At 33.1% G+C, this 13,764-nt stretch overlaps 1 long non-coding RNA gene across 1 annotated transcript in view; it reads right to left on the bottom strand.

Annotated features, from left to right (window-relative positions):
* The window catches only part of LOC112626533, a 34,643-nt gene extending 21,878 nt beyond the window's left edge, over positions 1–12,765 (bottom strand). The window contains exons 1-3 of the long non-coding RNA XR_003119910.1: positions 12,726–12,765; positions 10,971–11,005; positions 9,195–9,226 (exon numbers count right to left, since the gene is read on the bottom strand). This is a non-coding gene — a long non-coding RNA (uncharacterized LOC112626533). The remainder of the gene's footprint in view (positions 1–9,194; positions 9,227–10,970; positions 11,006–12,725) is intronic.
* Positions 12,766–13,764: the final 999 nt, after the last annotated feature.

Genomic DNA, 13,764 nt, shown 5'->3' with positions numbered 1-13,764 from the left:
TATGTTTAACACGTAATTATCTAATTATAATTTTAATATATAACTATGGCACTTATTTCATAAAATCAATAGTATAAAAGTAAACATATGGAGAACTCAGAAATTGTAGGGCCTGACATTTATAATTTTTTTCTAAATGCAAAGGTAATGCAGTTTGTTATAAAAATATTTACTGAATATAAAATGTGAAAATATTTCTCATTCTCCATCTTTACTTTTTAAAGATAAATATTATTAATTATAGTTTCTGTGATAGCCTTTGTGAACCATCTCTTTAGTTGACATACACAGAAAAAAAATACTGTAAGAAAATTCAAAAGACAATTTTTTTCCAGCAATTTGGAACTTTATAAAAGCTATAGATCATCTACCGTAAAGATTTACTATTTATTGTGTTTTGTGGTAAACATTTGATAGTAAATTATACATTTTTTTGGTAAGCTCCCTATCACCAAATTTCTTCATAAATGTGCATAGTATATAATATTAAACATTTAAATAACTATCTTTAATTTTTCAAGATTACTGCAAGTATAATATATGCAAAGTATATTCAATCGGTGGATGAGAGCAATGCAAGGTAAATGTGGCCCTGGATGACTACCTTGATGCATAAAAAATGGTGGCAGCTGAAAGCTGTCAGCTAAATTTGCTTTCTGCCGAAGGTTCTTTTGAGGGGAATTCTGAGCACGGAACGTTCATGGTTGCTTCATCCTAGGAGAATCCTTTCAGCAATACAGTGATTGGCAACATTCTGAATTGAGAATATAAACATATTTATTAACATTAACATGTAAGTTGTAAATAGTTCCTTTAAATTTCTATTTTAAGCATTTGAGTAATTTAAAACCATAATAAAGACTTGACACAAAAGTTGCAAAGAACATTTAAACATTGCCAACAATCTCCAATTTCATCTCAGGCAGAGAGCACCTTTTTCTCTCTGCCCAGCTACCAGTTCTTCTTGAGAGACTATTCTAAGTTCTATCTTTCCTTGAGTCTTCATCTGGCTACTCCATTTACCTTGAAAACACACTTTCTCAGCCCTTGCACACTGACATAACCCCTCAGGGTTGTATCACTCTCTCCTTCTTTGAGTTAGCTTTCATTATGCAAAAAGTTACTACAAATGAAAAACAAAGTCAAATTCTAATGCAATTCAAACATAAATATGAATGCAATAATGGAAAATGTTTTACTGAAACCAATTACACAAGCACTTTGCAAGGGAATGTTGTCACTGCAGTTTCCTTTCATCACTATTTTATAGTGAGTCCTATGTTGCTCTGATTCCTCCCGCCCCTGACTTTGCTCTGTTTGATTTTTTGTGAAACTTTCATTTGCAGTGTTGTGTTGTTGTTTGGCCTTAATCCCTCATGTATACCACTCATCTCAGGTCTTTACTTTAGAGCCTGTGGTTATTAAAGAGTATTGATAAATTCCTATTTGATTAAAAATGAAATTATTAACACAAACACCAACATCTGTCATAAGGTCACTAACTGAATGATCTAGATTATGTTTACATATTTTAATATTATCATTAATATTAAATAGATACAATGATTATAACTATATAAATAAAAATCTATAGCTATCTAATCATAATAATACCATTACCTTACCTACTTCCCTCATGTTTGGCCTCTGTTACCTCAACAGTAGTAGCCCCATCATCTCTTTGATTTTAGAATTTTTTGCCTGCATAGAGTAGGCAACATGTGCATGGTATCTTTTTTCCAAAGTATTACCAAAACCTATATATTAAATGTTTCTAATTCCTAAAAGTCATAAAATCCTAAGCTTTATCCTGATTCTGTAACTTGTTTGTATTGCATTATTATTATTTGAAAAGTTTAGAGATTATAGCCATTTAAGGATAAAATAACGATCTTTAAAATTATCTATTTCTGCCATCTTGTTCTGCCACTGAGAAAGGTACGATGATATGCCTTTGAAGAGTCACAGAGTCAACCATTGGCAAAGGAGAGGCCAATGTCCCTGTCTCCTATTACTCTTTTATCATACATGTGAGCCACAGTGTGCAGTGAAATAATTCAAAGGAAGTAACAAACTGTTTATATGATTTCAGACTTTTTTTTGAAACAGGTTCTCACTCTGTTGTCCAGTTTGGAGTGCAGTGGTAACATCACTGCTCACTGCAGCCTCAGTCTCCTGGGCTCAAGCAATCCTCCTGTCTCAGCTTCCCGAAGTGCTGGGGTTATAGGCATGAGCCACTGCGCCCAGATAACTTCAGATTTTAAAATTTTTATAAAGGCCCTTTGTGGTCAAAAATGTGATGCCATTTGAGTTAATCTATTCACATTTTCTTAGTGCTTCCATTGTGATAAGAACTGCTGAGACAATACATGTCATTTAGATTCAAAACTCATTTTTAAATATTGTACTTTATACTTGGTTTTAAAATCATAATTACCGTACCCAAAAGGACTGGCAAGTATAAGACACATTTTTTTCTCAGTTTTTATCACACTTGTGTTTGGTAGAAGTGAGAGGAAAATCATGATTAAGTTACTTGAAATCTAGAATATAAATACATAGATGATTGCAAAACTAAATTAAAAAGGAGGATACTTAAGAATGTTTTTTTGCCCTGTCAAACTCCAGATATGTACTTTTATGTAAAATATAACACCTTCAGGTTATTGCTTGACTGATAACATTTGCAGGCTGTTTTTTAATGTCATGAAAAAAATCAGATATCTGAAACAATTGAACAGCAAATAATTTATGCAAAGTTGTATCTTACTCATAACATATTAATCTAGTTTCTAGAAAACTTCGTGTAACTGATAAAATCTTACTGTGCAGATTATATTTGTTATGTAATATGAATCAAGAATATCCATTTTCCCCCTCCTGTCTCTGTTTTTTTCTATAACAAGGTCAACTGTAGAAAAACAGTAAGCTGCTAGTGTGCCTGCCAAGTTTTAATTGAAATGTTGTGATAAATTTCACTGCCAGGTCAGATGTTATTTTCTGGTTAAGGAGGGTCAAGTTGGTCTCTTAAAGAACCACTTTTGATTTTTATAGTGTCCAGTGATTTGTTCCTGGAAGTTGATTTACTGCAGAGTTGACCTCTGTCCTCTCAGTTGCCCTTTGCCAGCATTGTCAAGTCTCCAGTTCACCTATGGCCACTGGCAGAAAAAAGTATTTTATTAAATGAGGCTTCCCATTTTATTAGTGTGAAAATAGGCCTTTCCTAATCGATAGGACAGGAAGCATTCACTTTATTGCTTTAGACTAGAGACTAAAGGTCATTTAACACAAATAGAATGAGGCACATAACAAAAACAGCAGTAAATATTTGATAAGTCAGCATAAATAACTTGGTTAGTGTAAAAAATGCCTGCCCTCTTCAATGTATGTATTAAGTTAATAAAAAATATTTAAAATTGTTGAAATTTAGAACAACTATATTTTAGATGATAATCTTTAAAAATAGTTAATATTAAATCACAATTTTGGTTTGATTTTTGAATACATCAATCCCAAGTTCCTGCTTAGGATTTAAATAATATCAATACTTATAAAGAAAGTAGCTTCTATTCTACAATTTCCAAGTGCTTTATTATTATAAATACTATAAAAATTTCTTAAGAAGACAGTGTATTTTGGAGAACATGAGTAAACTGTATAGTGAGAGAAACAAAGACGAAAATGGCAATAGTTTTGCATTCACTGATGAAAATATTGTGGAGGTGACATTAGAAAGCAAGGAATATGCCTTCATAATCTATGTCTTGGTGAAGTATTACTCAAGGTTGGTGGGCTGGCTGTAATCACTCAGCGTCATCTACCTCAATTTTACAGACTGACTTTGCAAGACCTACAAGATTCCATTGTTCTATTCCAAACATACATCTTAAGCATCTTGGCACCTTAGTAACATTTTCAACTTTTCATTAACACTTGAAAATTCACTTATATTACCTGAATAACACCTTTACTTTTACCATTTTAAGACAAGTTATTTAGGTCCTCTGTTTAACATATAAATGTATATAAATACTAATATGACCATTTTAATCAAAATTTACAATGTAGTAATAATATTTGGCACATGTTTTACTGTAATATCACGTATGCATACACACTGTAGCAAAAAGTTTCTATGGTAGAAAATACATAGAAAAGCCCCTTTTTAATAGTGGATAGAAGTTACTGCTAAGAGATGCAGAAATTTTAAACAACTTACTTAAAGCTTGTGATTGTTCTTAAACAAGTGATGATGGCAACTTCAGAATACACACCTTTGAGAATTTGAATTTGAATTATTACTTCTGAATTTAGAATTACATGAGCTAACATACACAAAAATATAAAGAACAATCTGTGTGTTGTTACTTTTATGATTTCTTGGTGGATTTTATTCAGGATGCTTACTTACTAAGCTAAATGTAATGGTTCTTTCATTACCCTAGAACTGCAGTGTGTGCACTTCAATGCTCTTGTTATTTATGTAAATTATTGGCAGTCATAAAAAGCTCAGAAAAGTTTACTATTCAACAGTATAGTAGTGAATAGAGTGCTGTGTCAGACTAATTCTTTTATCATGAAAGGTAAGCAAGAAATTTGACTGTATAACAAAGGAGCAGAATTTTACAGCCACTGGCATATGGTTCTTCAGAAATAATCAGTCTGTGAGGCTTCAAATATGCAAATTCAGTTTGATTAACTTCCATGAATTCCAAAATTAAAAAAATAATTATGCTGGCCTACATGAGAGGACACAAAAGTAACAATAATAAATTTTTCATTTTTCACCCACTAAGCATGATGTCATTACAAGCCCAAAGCATGTGGTGGGGAGCCCGTGGCAGTGAACAGGATGATCTTGGGCTCTATTCCCTTCTGAGAGTGGGCTGGGCTGGAGGCCTAGGGAAGTGGGAGTTGGGAGCTGATTTCACAAGAGCACTTATGGACATAAGGAGTTACGGGCATGAGGAGTGTTCTAGGTCCAGATGACCAAGTGTGACAGAGAATTAAGGAGGTATTCTTTTCTCCATGTCTGCTAGAAACCCACTACAAGAACAGGACGCTTGAATGGCCTTGAATGACAGACACTTGAGATCTTATAATAGCAGTGGCAACAGAGAAGCCCTTTCAAGTTCCTTTGCCAAGACTTTATATAAAATAGGGTGAGCCAAAGCAGGAGGGAAAGTACATGGGGAGTGTCATGTGGTAATTGTAGTGGGCATACTGGTGACATTGTCCTGTAAGTAAACATGAAGGTAAACTGCAAAGTCTCTCAGAAAAGTACTTGGAGGATTGAGAGCATGCCACATGGTGGCATCCATGCACAGGTAGGCATTACTACTAATAATATTTACTATCACAAGTAGGTAAGGTCTCAAAAGCAGCTCAAAAATTCCTAAATAGCTGGTAATTAAAGCATATTATAGCACAGATTTCTTATGTTCCAAGCACCATTTTAAGGGCTAGTGAGTTACTCATTGTTCCTAACAATCCTATAAAGTAGTTATAATATTTGTTCTCAGTGTAAGGTGAGGATGCTAAATCAGAGATATGATAAGTAACTAAGTAAATCGTGAAACTGTGAATCAAATTTAGGTAGTTCATGTTCTAAAGAGGTTAGACCTGTACATGTCACTTTTTAGGTGAAGAGCATGAGTTATGAAGTTTAAGTCATCTTTCAAGGCACACAGAAATAGCAATCCACAAAGCATGGACTTGAATGTAGGTCATTCTGAAATCAAAATTCACTACTTTTAACCATCTCATTATCCTGTAAAGCACATGAGGAATGCCTGAAGCGGTGAAGATTCTGGGCCTCAGAGCTTTTGAGTGTTCTTGCCTTAGCTGATAGGGTATCTACTGGTGGAGAATATGACTTGCTTACCTGCCCATACTTACCAAATCAACTATGATTCGGCCCACTCTGTGTTTCTTAGTTGTCTTAAATAGCCAGTTGCCTCAAATGTGACTAATTTATTCCAACTGGCTACCAAAACCACTATTTACTGAAAGCCTAGTATGCCTTGGGCACTATGTTAAATGAACGTATACATTACATCTGTGACTCCTCACACCAGTGCTGAGAGAAACGTATGATTAACTTTGTTTTACATATGAAGAAATTGATTCTAGAAGTCTAACTCACCTAAGGCCATGCCCCAGGTGACAGGAAGCTAACCAGATCTATCTGATGGTGCCATGAATGCTACATCACTCTCCCAAAGACACCCAAATCCACTTGATTAACTGCATGTCCTGCAATTGTATGGACATAGGATTCTATGACACAATCTCATCTGAGCTTGACATAATGGTGTCTGCCACTCCACTCCATTTAACTACTTTTTTTTTGTTGATTTTCATGCATAATCAATGAAAATTGTAATGACAAAATATAAAAACAAAATGAAAATACATATACACATATCATATATGAAATATAAATATCAATGTATAAATAATATTCTTATTAAAATATTTCTTTTGTGCTATTATATTCCAAGGTAGGTCACAAAAGCCAATGATTATTTTGAGAAATATATCTCGTATTTTATTTAGTTCCTATTTATTTAATAAGGGACCTAAATAATGTCCTTCCATATTTTTCACCTGCTTTCATGTACTTTGTCCTCTGGCTTATCAATTAATAAATTTCCATTTGAGAGCATGTCTTTTTCTCTTCTATTTGATGTTTAGCAGATGCCACCTGTTTCCAGAGGACAGGTTGTTTGTTGTTAGAGCACAATAGTGAGTACAGAGCGTATAAACACAGTTGTTGGAGTATAATTACTTGAGCTCTTTATGGAGGTGGATCATCTCACAGTACAATGCTCAACAGGACAAAGTAAGGCCAACTGACTTTTACAGCATCAGCTGCCACACTGAGTTTGGTGTTTTGCCACGACACCAAGTCTTTTTTGTTTATCAGGTAATTAACAGTAATGATGTCTTGCTGCTTGGCTTTGTTTCAGAACCAAAGCTCCTTCTCAGCAGATTTGGGTAGACTCTTAGGCTCAGGCCCATGGCCTGACTGTCATAAGCACCAGCAGGCAATTCTAGGTTTAATTACTTCCCTGTTTTGTTCTTTACATTGGGCAATAAACATCCAGTCTAAAGGCAATTTGTAGGAGAGAGGGGAGAGGAAAGGGAGGGGGTGACTCCTCTCACAGCAATGCATCCATCAAATAAACTAACTTAAAAACTGTTTTGACCTTGAGTTCTTAAACATTATTGTAATTCCCCATCTTATAAGGAAAAGCATTTTAAAGAAAGTTATTGAAATAAAACACAACCCTACAGATAGGCAGTCTGTTTATGAAATATGAGGGAATTCAATTACCCATGAATGGATGAATGGCTTTTTTTTTCCTCTCTTTGTCTGGTCATCATTGTTACTGTGGATTTCTTTAACAAAAGATATCAAAATAAACAGAAATGTCTCCGATGAACTGTGAGCCTACAGTTAAGTGGTGTATGTATGGGAGAGTGCCTCTTTTGGATGTATTTAGTATAAGTATTATTTTTTAAATGGTACATTATTGAATTTTGAGCAAAGTCACACTAAAAAAAAATAAATTACTACATAAGAATGAGCAAAACTCTAGAAAAATACAACATGTAGATATTAATTTTTTCTTACACAAAGCAGGAACACATTTCATTAGAAGAAATATAAAATTTTAGATAATTTTGGTTAAATGTTGATTATAGATAAATTTATATGGAAATGATATACATTTGTTTTAGTACTTGTAATTTTTGAATCTCATCGAGTACTGATTTATAGCTTTTGTGTTATGGAAATTGTATTTTTAAATATTCTTTAATATGCAGTACTTGTAAGTAATTTTCAGTGCTTGTTAGTGATACTTGGCACATTTCAAATGCCAAAATCCTAAAATTGTTCATGTAATTGTATTTATTATATAATATTCTGACTCATATTATTTTTGCTAGATAAATCGATCTCTTTTGGATAAAACGATCAAATATTTAAAATGAATTTGTCTATTCTGTATTTACAAAGCATTTAATTATGCAACAAAGTATTCCATATTTTGGTCTCTTTTCTGCTTAATAAAGTATCTGAGTTACAAATACCAAACCAAAAGGTCCAATACGTAGTTCAAATAGCAATAGTAATTTGAAGTATGTATTGGACCTTTATGATAATAATTTTTCATTACAGTTGAAGAATTTAAACAAACCGTATGGAAGGTTTCATATGTAAAGGATGGGCGCGGAAAGTAAGGAAAAGAAAAGAATGGGTATAAAAAGGTGATTTTTATGCTTTCTAAAGAAATTTTGTATTAAATATATTCAGTCTTGTGAAATTCCTCCAGCATGGTTTTTTGGAAGTGTTCCCACTTCTTACAAACGTTCCTCAGATTTTTATGGATAGGATGTTCCATAGAGATGATGCACGGCCTTCTCTACAATATAAAAGCAAAGAAACTACTGCTTTCCTTGGCATTCAAGTAGTCTTTTCCATTTCTAAGTACATTTTGAAAAAATACATTTTACATGCTCTACTAATTGTATTCCATTTTTATATGTGGATTGAAAAGCAAATATTTAAAAATGTTAACAGCACTCAATTTGTTAAATACAAAATATCAGAAATACCAGATTTTCACTGTATCTATAATTTACCAGGTTATAGTAAGACCACTGGGAATATTTATATTTAAAAAGGGTTTAAATTGTTTTTCCACTAAATTTGCTCATTACTGGTTTAGCATGTTTAAAATTGATTTTACCTAGAGAAGAAATGAATAGATTGATTGTTCAAGTGGAATAGTATGAGGAAATATATAGTATATAGTAGTAGTGATTTTGAGAATTCCCATAAATGTGACAGGATATTGATAATCTACCAGAATTTGTCCACAGAACTCTTAAAATATAATGGTTCTCTTTCTCTTTTAATGTGAAAATTTTTCTAGCCTCAAAGTTCGTAAAAGAACCAACAAGCCCTTCACACCGTTTTTTCATGTTTCTCATGCATGTAACAAACGGCTCAGATTAAACTGGCATTTAATAAATTATAGCTATTTTATTATTAATAGCACAATGATTATTATGTATTATTAGTTTCTTTGGGGAAAAAGAAGCATTATAATAATTATCATTGAAACTATATTTCCAACTGGATAAAATGGTTTACATCTAAGAAGAATAGTTGTGACTTTTACCTCTTGGAAATAGCATCGACATCATTGTGGGTCTGGATGAAGATTGGAAAGAGAAAAATGTAACTGTCCTTTTCCTCGGACCTATCAACTATTATATCAATTGACATGATTCGAGCAGAGTTTTTTTTTTTTTCACTCTAAAGCACAAAACAATACTAGGAATGGTAAAGGATGTGATAATTTTTAAACTAAGAACTTATAATACACTCTGTAAATGCAAGAAAGGGGTCCCTAAACTCACTTCTACCTTAAGCCACTTTTTCTGAGCAACAAAATGTCTTGGCAATTAAATAATTCATTGAAACAATAACAGCAGTCTAGTCAGATGATATTTCTTTGTTTAACCCAATTTTGCAGGATGAAACTATTTAGATGTGGACTTAGTGACTTCATTTGAACCTTCGTAGGCACATGCTTTGTTGGATTGGACCGTAAGAGGAGATTCATACGCACCAAAGCCCATATTCACACTCTTATTTCAAAACTTTTTAACTGGAATTTAATTTTAAACTTGAATAGAAGTATGAGACAATTCACATGTGGTCAAGGTGAACATAAAATTACCTAACTTGATGAAGACTGTACAAATTCTTCATAATCAGCAAATATTAAGCAGAAAATTTGAGCACTGTTTTGGGTATTTTTTGTTTTGTTTTTGCATTTCAACACCAAATTCCTTTTACATTTTTTTCACAAATCATGGAAAGAAGAGGAAGTAATAGTAATGATGGCGATGATCCATTTTGACCATCTTATTATTTTCACCTTATTCATCTGGGAGCTACAGTGCAGTCTTAAGCATCCCATAAATACTGATCTAGCAAAAGGAAACAGACTGTATTTTTCCTCGACTCTCTGCATTGATATATTGAAATAGCAGGGAAGAAAAAAAAAAGGCCCATAATGCTTCATTAGTTAATTGTGCAGAGTACAGCTCTTTAGGGGTAAACAAGTGAAGGACATTTGCTGAATGGCCCCTCCTCGTCACGCATATTATGGCCTAATGATGCTAGTAATGGTAGGAGTCTCCTGGAGAGTCATCTGTCAAATTAGCACATTGAATTATTTATTGCCTCAGGATAAAATTGTTGAAAGGTAGCAGCTGAGACATGGTTTTTATAAATCTAAAATTCAGAAAAAAATACTAAAAAACTCATACAGCTGCTTTGAAGGTACATTCGTTTTTTAACACTTGCATTTATGAACACAATAGTCTTTACTGAGTAAACAGACTGAGCTTATTTCTACCATTAAATCTGATTTTTTTTGTGTGTGTGTGTGTATGAAATCCTGAGTATTTTATGTCATTAGTGATATTGTAATAACCTAAAATTCAAATTAATTGTTAAGTCTTCATAACTCATTTCATCTATATCACCAATGATAACCCTAAGACAAAATGCCAACTTTTACTAGGCTTTGTGCCCAGAAACTAACATGGAGAGTATTGTTCTTGACTTCCACTTCTCAACTGTTCATGTTTTTGTTCCAGCACAGCGTTGTCTAAGATAGAAAATCTGCCCTCCTGGGACTTACGGAAAAAGGTAAACCCATGCTAAACTCTAAAAACAAAACAAAACAAAACAAAACAAAAAAACACGAAAGAGTAAATATGATAAGAAACATAAACTCAGAGGAATCTAAACATTAAAAAGTCTAATACAGTCAAGGTCTTTCAAAACATATTAATTATTTGTTCAGTATTTACTTAGTGGATATGTGCAGAAAATGCTTTTTCTATTCATAAATATTACATACAGAAATAAATTCACTTACCAATTTCTTCCACTGGCCAATGACGAGTCACTGTTCTGAAATAAATTAAAACAAAACAAAACAAAACAGTTAACCAATTCTATGTGGTCCCTGTTACCTCTTTATTTATTTATTTATTTATTTTAATTCCTGCTCTAAATAGATAACTAACTTGGGAAGACTTAACATCTCGATTATAAAATAGATCGCTAATTTCAAACAAGCAGAGTTACACTATGTATTATTTGGCCTCAAAGGAGCAATGTAATGAATTTCTTAATAACATTAAATCACTATGAGTAATCGAGAATGTGTATGTGTGTGTATATGTATCCATTTAGTCAGAAACAACTCCAGTTAATTCTAGTAATGTTCTGAGTGGTAGAAGAAACTGGCATCTGGCAACTTCTGTTTGGCTGACCTGCTACTGGGGAAGTGATCATAGAGAAAATAGCATCAAATCAGGGTATTGAAATATGAATGAGCTTTCAGTACACAGGGAGAAAGACATAACCAGTTATCCTGGAGAAAAAAACAGGTTGGACCAGGATATTGAAAAAATATAAAGAAAATTACTCTAAAAACCAAGTTGTATAAGATCATGGAAGGTCTTGACATGTTAAGAAGCATATAATTTATTTTAAGGAAAAAAATTCAAACAGATGTAGAGAAACAGATTCAGCAGAAGAATCTTTAAGAAAAGTTTAAATAATGTTGGATAAATTCTAAAATAATATATACATTCTAGTTTTCATCATTATCGCCACCATAAATATACCACACGGGAAAGGTGAAGAGAGAGAAAGAGGAAAAGTAGAAGTACTAAATTAAGTGGCCACTGTCCTGGGAGAATGGTGATGCTAATTATCAAGAAAAAGAATCAGGGAGAAAGAGTCAAGTTTAATAATGAAAATAACAAAATTTTATTATTGACATTCAGATTTGAAGATTTTGGTGAAGTATTTAAACTGAAATGTCCAGAAAGTTGTTGAAAAGTCAAAGTGTAGCTCAAAGATAGGTAAGTTAAAAATTTACAGCTGATAAATGGAAATTACTTTCACGTGGATAGAAAGTCATGCGAATAGCTAAATTGGTTACTTGATGTGATTTGGTCAACGCAAATGTTGTCTGCCTGCATATTTTACTTTCTTTTGATAGTATGGGCATCATGTAGAATAATTACTGTTTTTATTACCCCATCAATTTTCTCATCAAGATCTGATTTTTCTTATTGCTATTGCCATTTTAATTCTTTTCATCTCAGCTCTTCTTTCCGAAGTTCTTTTGTATTGACCTTTCTTTTCATCTTTATTAATTTTGTATTTTTCTTTTAAACTTGTTATTGAAATGAGAAATGTTTACTCTATCTTCCAAGAGCTTCCGTGTTTCATAGATACTCTTTAACTTAATAGAAGTAAAAGGATGGGGAAACTGTTATTCCCAGCTTGTAGCAGTTGAAGCAGACCTGCTGATGACCCAGGTCTATGCAATTCCGAAGTTTTGATTTTGCTCTTTTGTTCTTTCTATATCACATTGCTTCCTCCATAGACACTATCTCGGCTTTTTACCTTAATTTCTAATAGCTATCCTTAATCCCCTACTCCTATCTCATTTTGTCTTATCAGTCACCTCTCTTATTGTAGATCTACTCCTCCAGTTGGTACTCTTCCTCATGCTGCTGTTCTGTGTCTTTAAATCCTCTTCTCATACTTCCTTATGCTCATCTGCTCAAACCATTAAGTTTTATCAACCCAATAACATTTACAACAATTTTACCTTTAAGATTGATGATGGAGTGGTCTCAAACCCACCCTTCCTTCAATACCCAAAAGATGGCATTGAAATCCCTTGCTATGTTAGAAAGTCCACACTGTGACAACAGAATGGAAAGTATAATTTTGACTGTATGTCATTTGCTTAGACAAATCACCAACAGTTTTTCTGCTTATATGAATACGTTTTAAATTGTAGTATTATTTTTCTTGTTCACAAACTTGTAATATGTGGTCAAAAATATATTTCAAAGGTGAACATTTTTTAGACAGTAGAACTGCTCTAAGCAGTCAAATTTTTTAAATATCATGCTTTTTTTTGTTTGTTTGTTTCTTTAGAATGGTTATCTATTAGGTAATAGCTGGGTTTGACTGAAGCAGGATATCAACTGATGCCTACCTGGCAATTAAGAAAACCAGAATTTCATCTATCATTCTCCCAAAGCACTGTAGGACTGATACCTGGAACAGGGAGTAGTAGCAGCTGACTGTTGGAGCAGGTTATATTGAGCTTACTTTGGAGGAAAAATACACTAATTTCATATCTAGGAGTTTGTGTTGAAATAAATGTGGGAAGGTATGTTATTTTAAAGGAGCCATATTTACATTGACCATAAAACCTGAGGGAATGGTGCTGGTGTTCCAGTAGGTGGCAATCTTCCCCCAGAATATGCAGCTAACCAAGGTCCTAGTGCAGGTTTGGGATGTGCTGCTTGCCTAAATTAACACCAAGGATTCTGTCTCTAAAAGTTCAAAACTTCAACAAAAGAACAAACCTCTTTGTATATTAGAACACTTTCCACGCTCTTAGTAGACTAAATCTTAGTGGCTTTATCTTGCATCACCAAACTAAATCAGGTATTCTTTGGGCCTTATCTTTTCTGTTCATGAGTTATATATGTACAGCCATATAAGTATACCATCTCCATCATCCTTCTCAAATTATTCATGTATATTAGAAACTGCTCTTTGCCAGACATCAATTTATAACATTATGAAGACAGTTAATAAGAACCTGTAAAATGTCATTACCCTTGCAATAT

The sequence above is a fragment of the Theropithecus gelada genome, chromosome 6, assembly GCF_003255815.1.
Source record: "Theropithecus gelada isolate Dixy chromosome 6, Tgel_1.0, whole genome shotgun sequence".
Classification (NCBI taxonomy): Eukaryota; Metazoa; Chordata; class Mammalia; order Primates; family Cercopithecidae; genus Theropithecus; species Theropithecus gelada.
The sequence above is the reverse complement of the archived record's forward strand: the minus strand, read 5'-3'. Positions and strand labels throughout refer to the sequence as shown.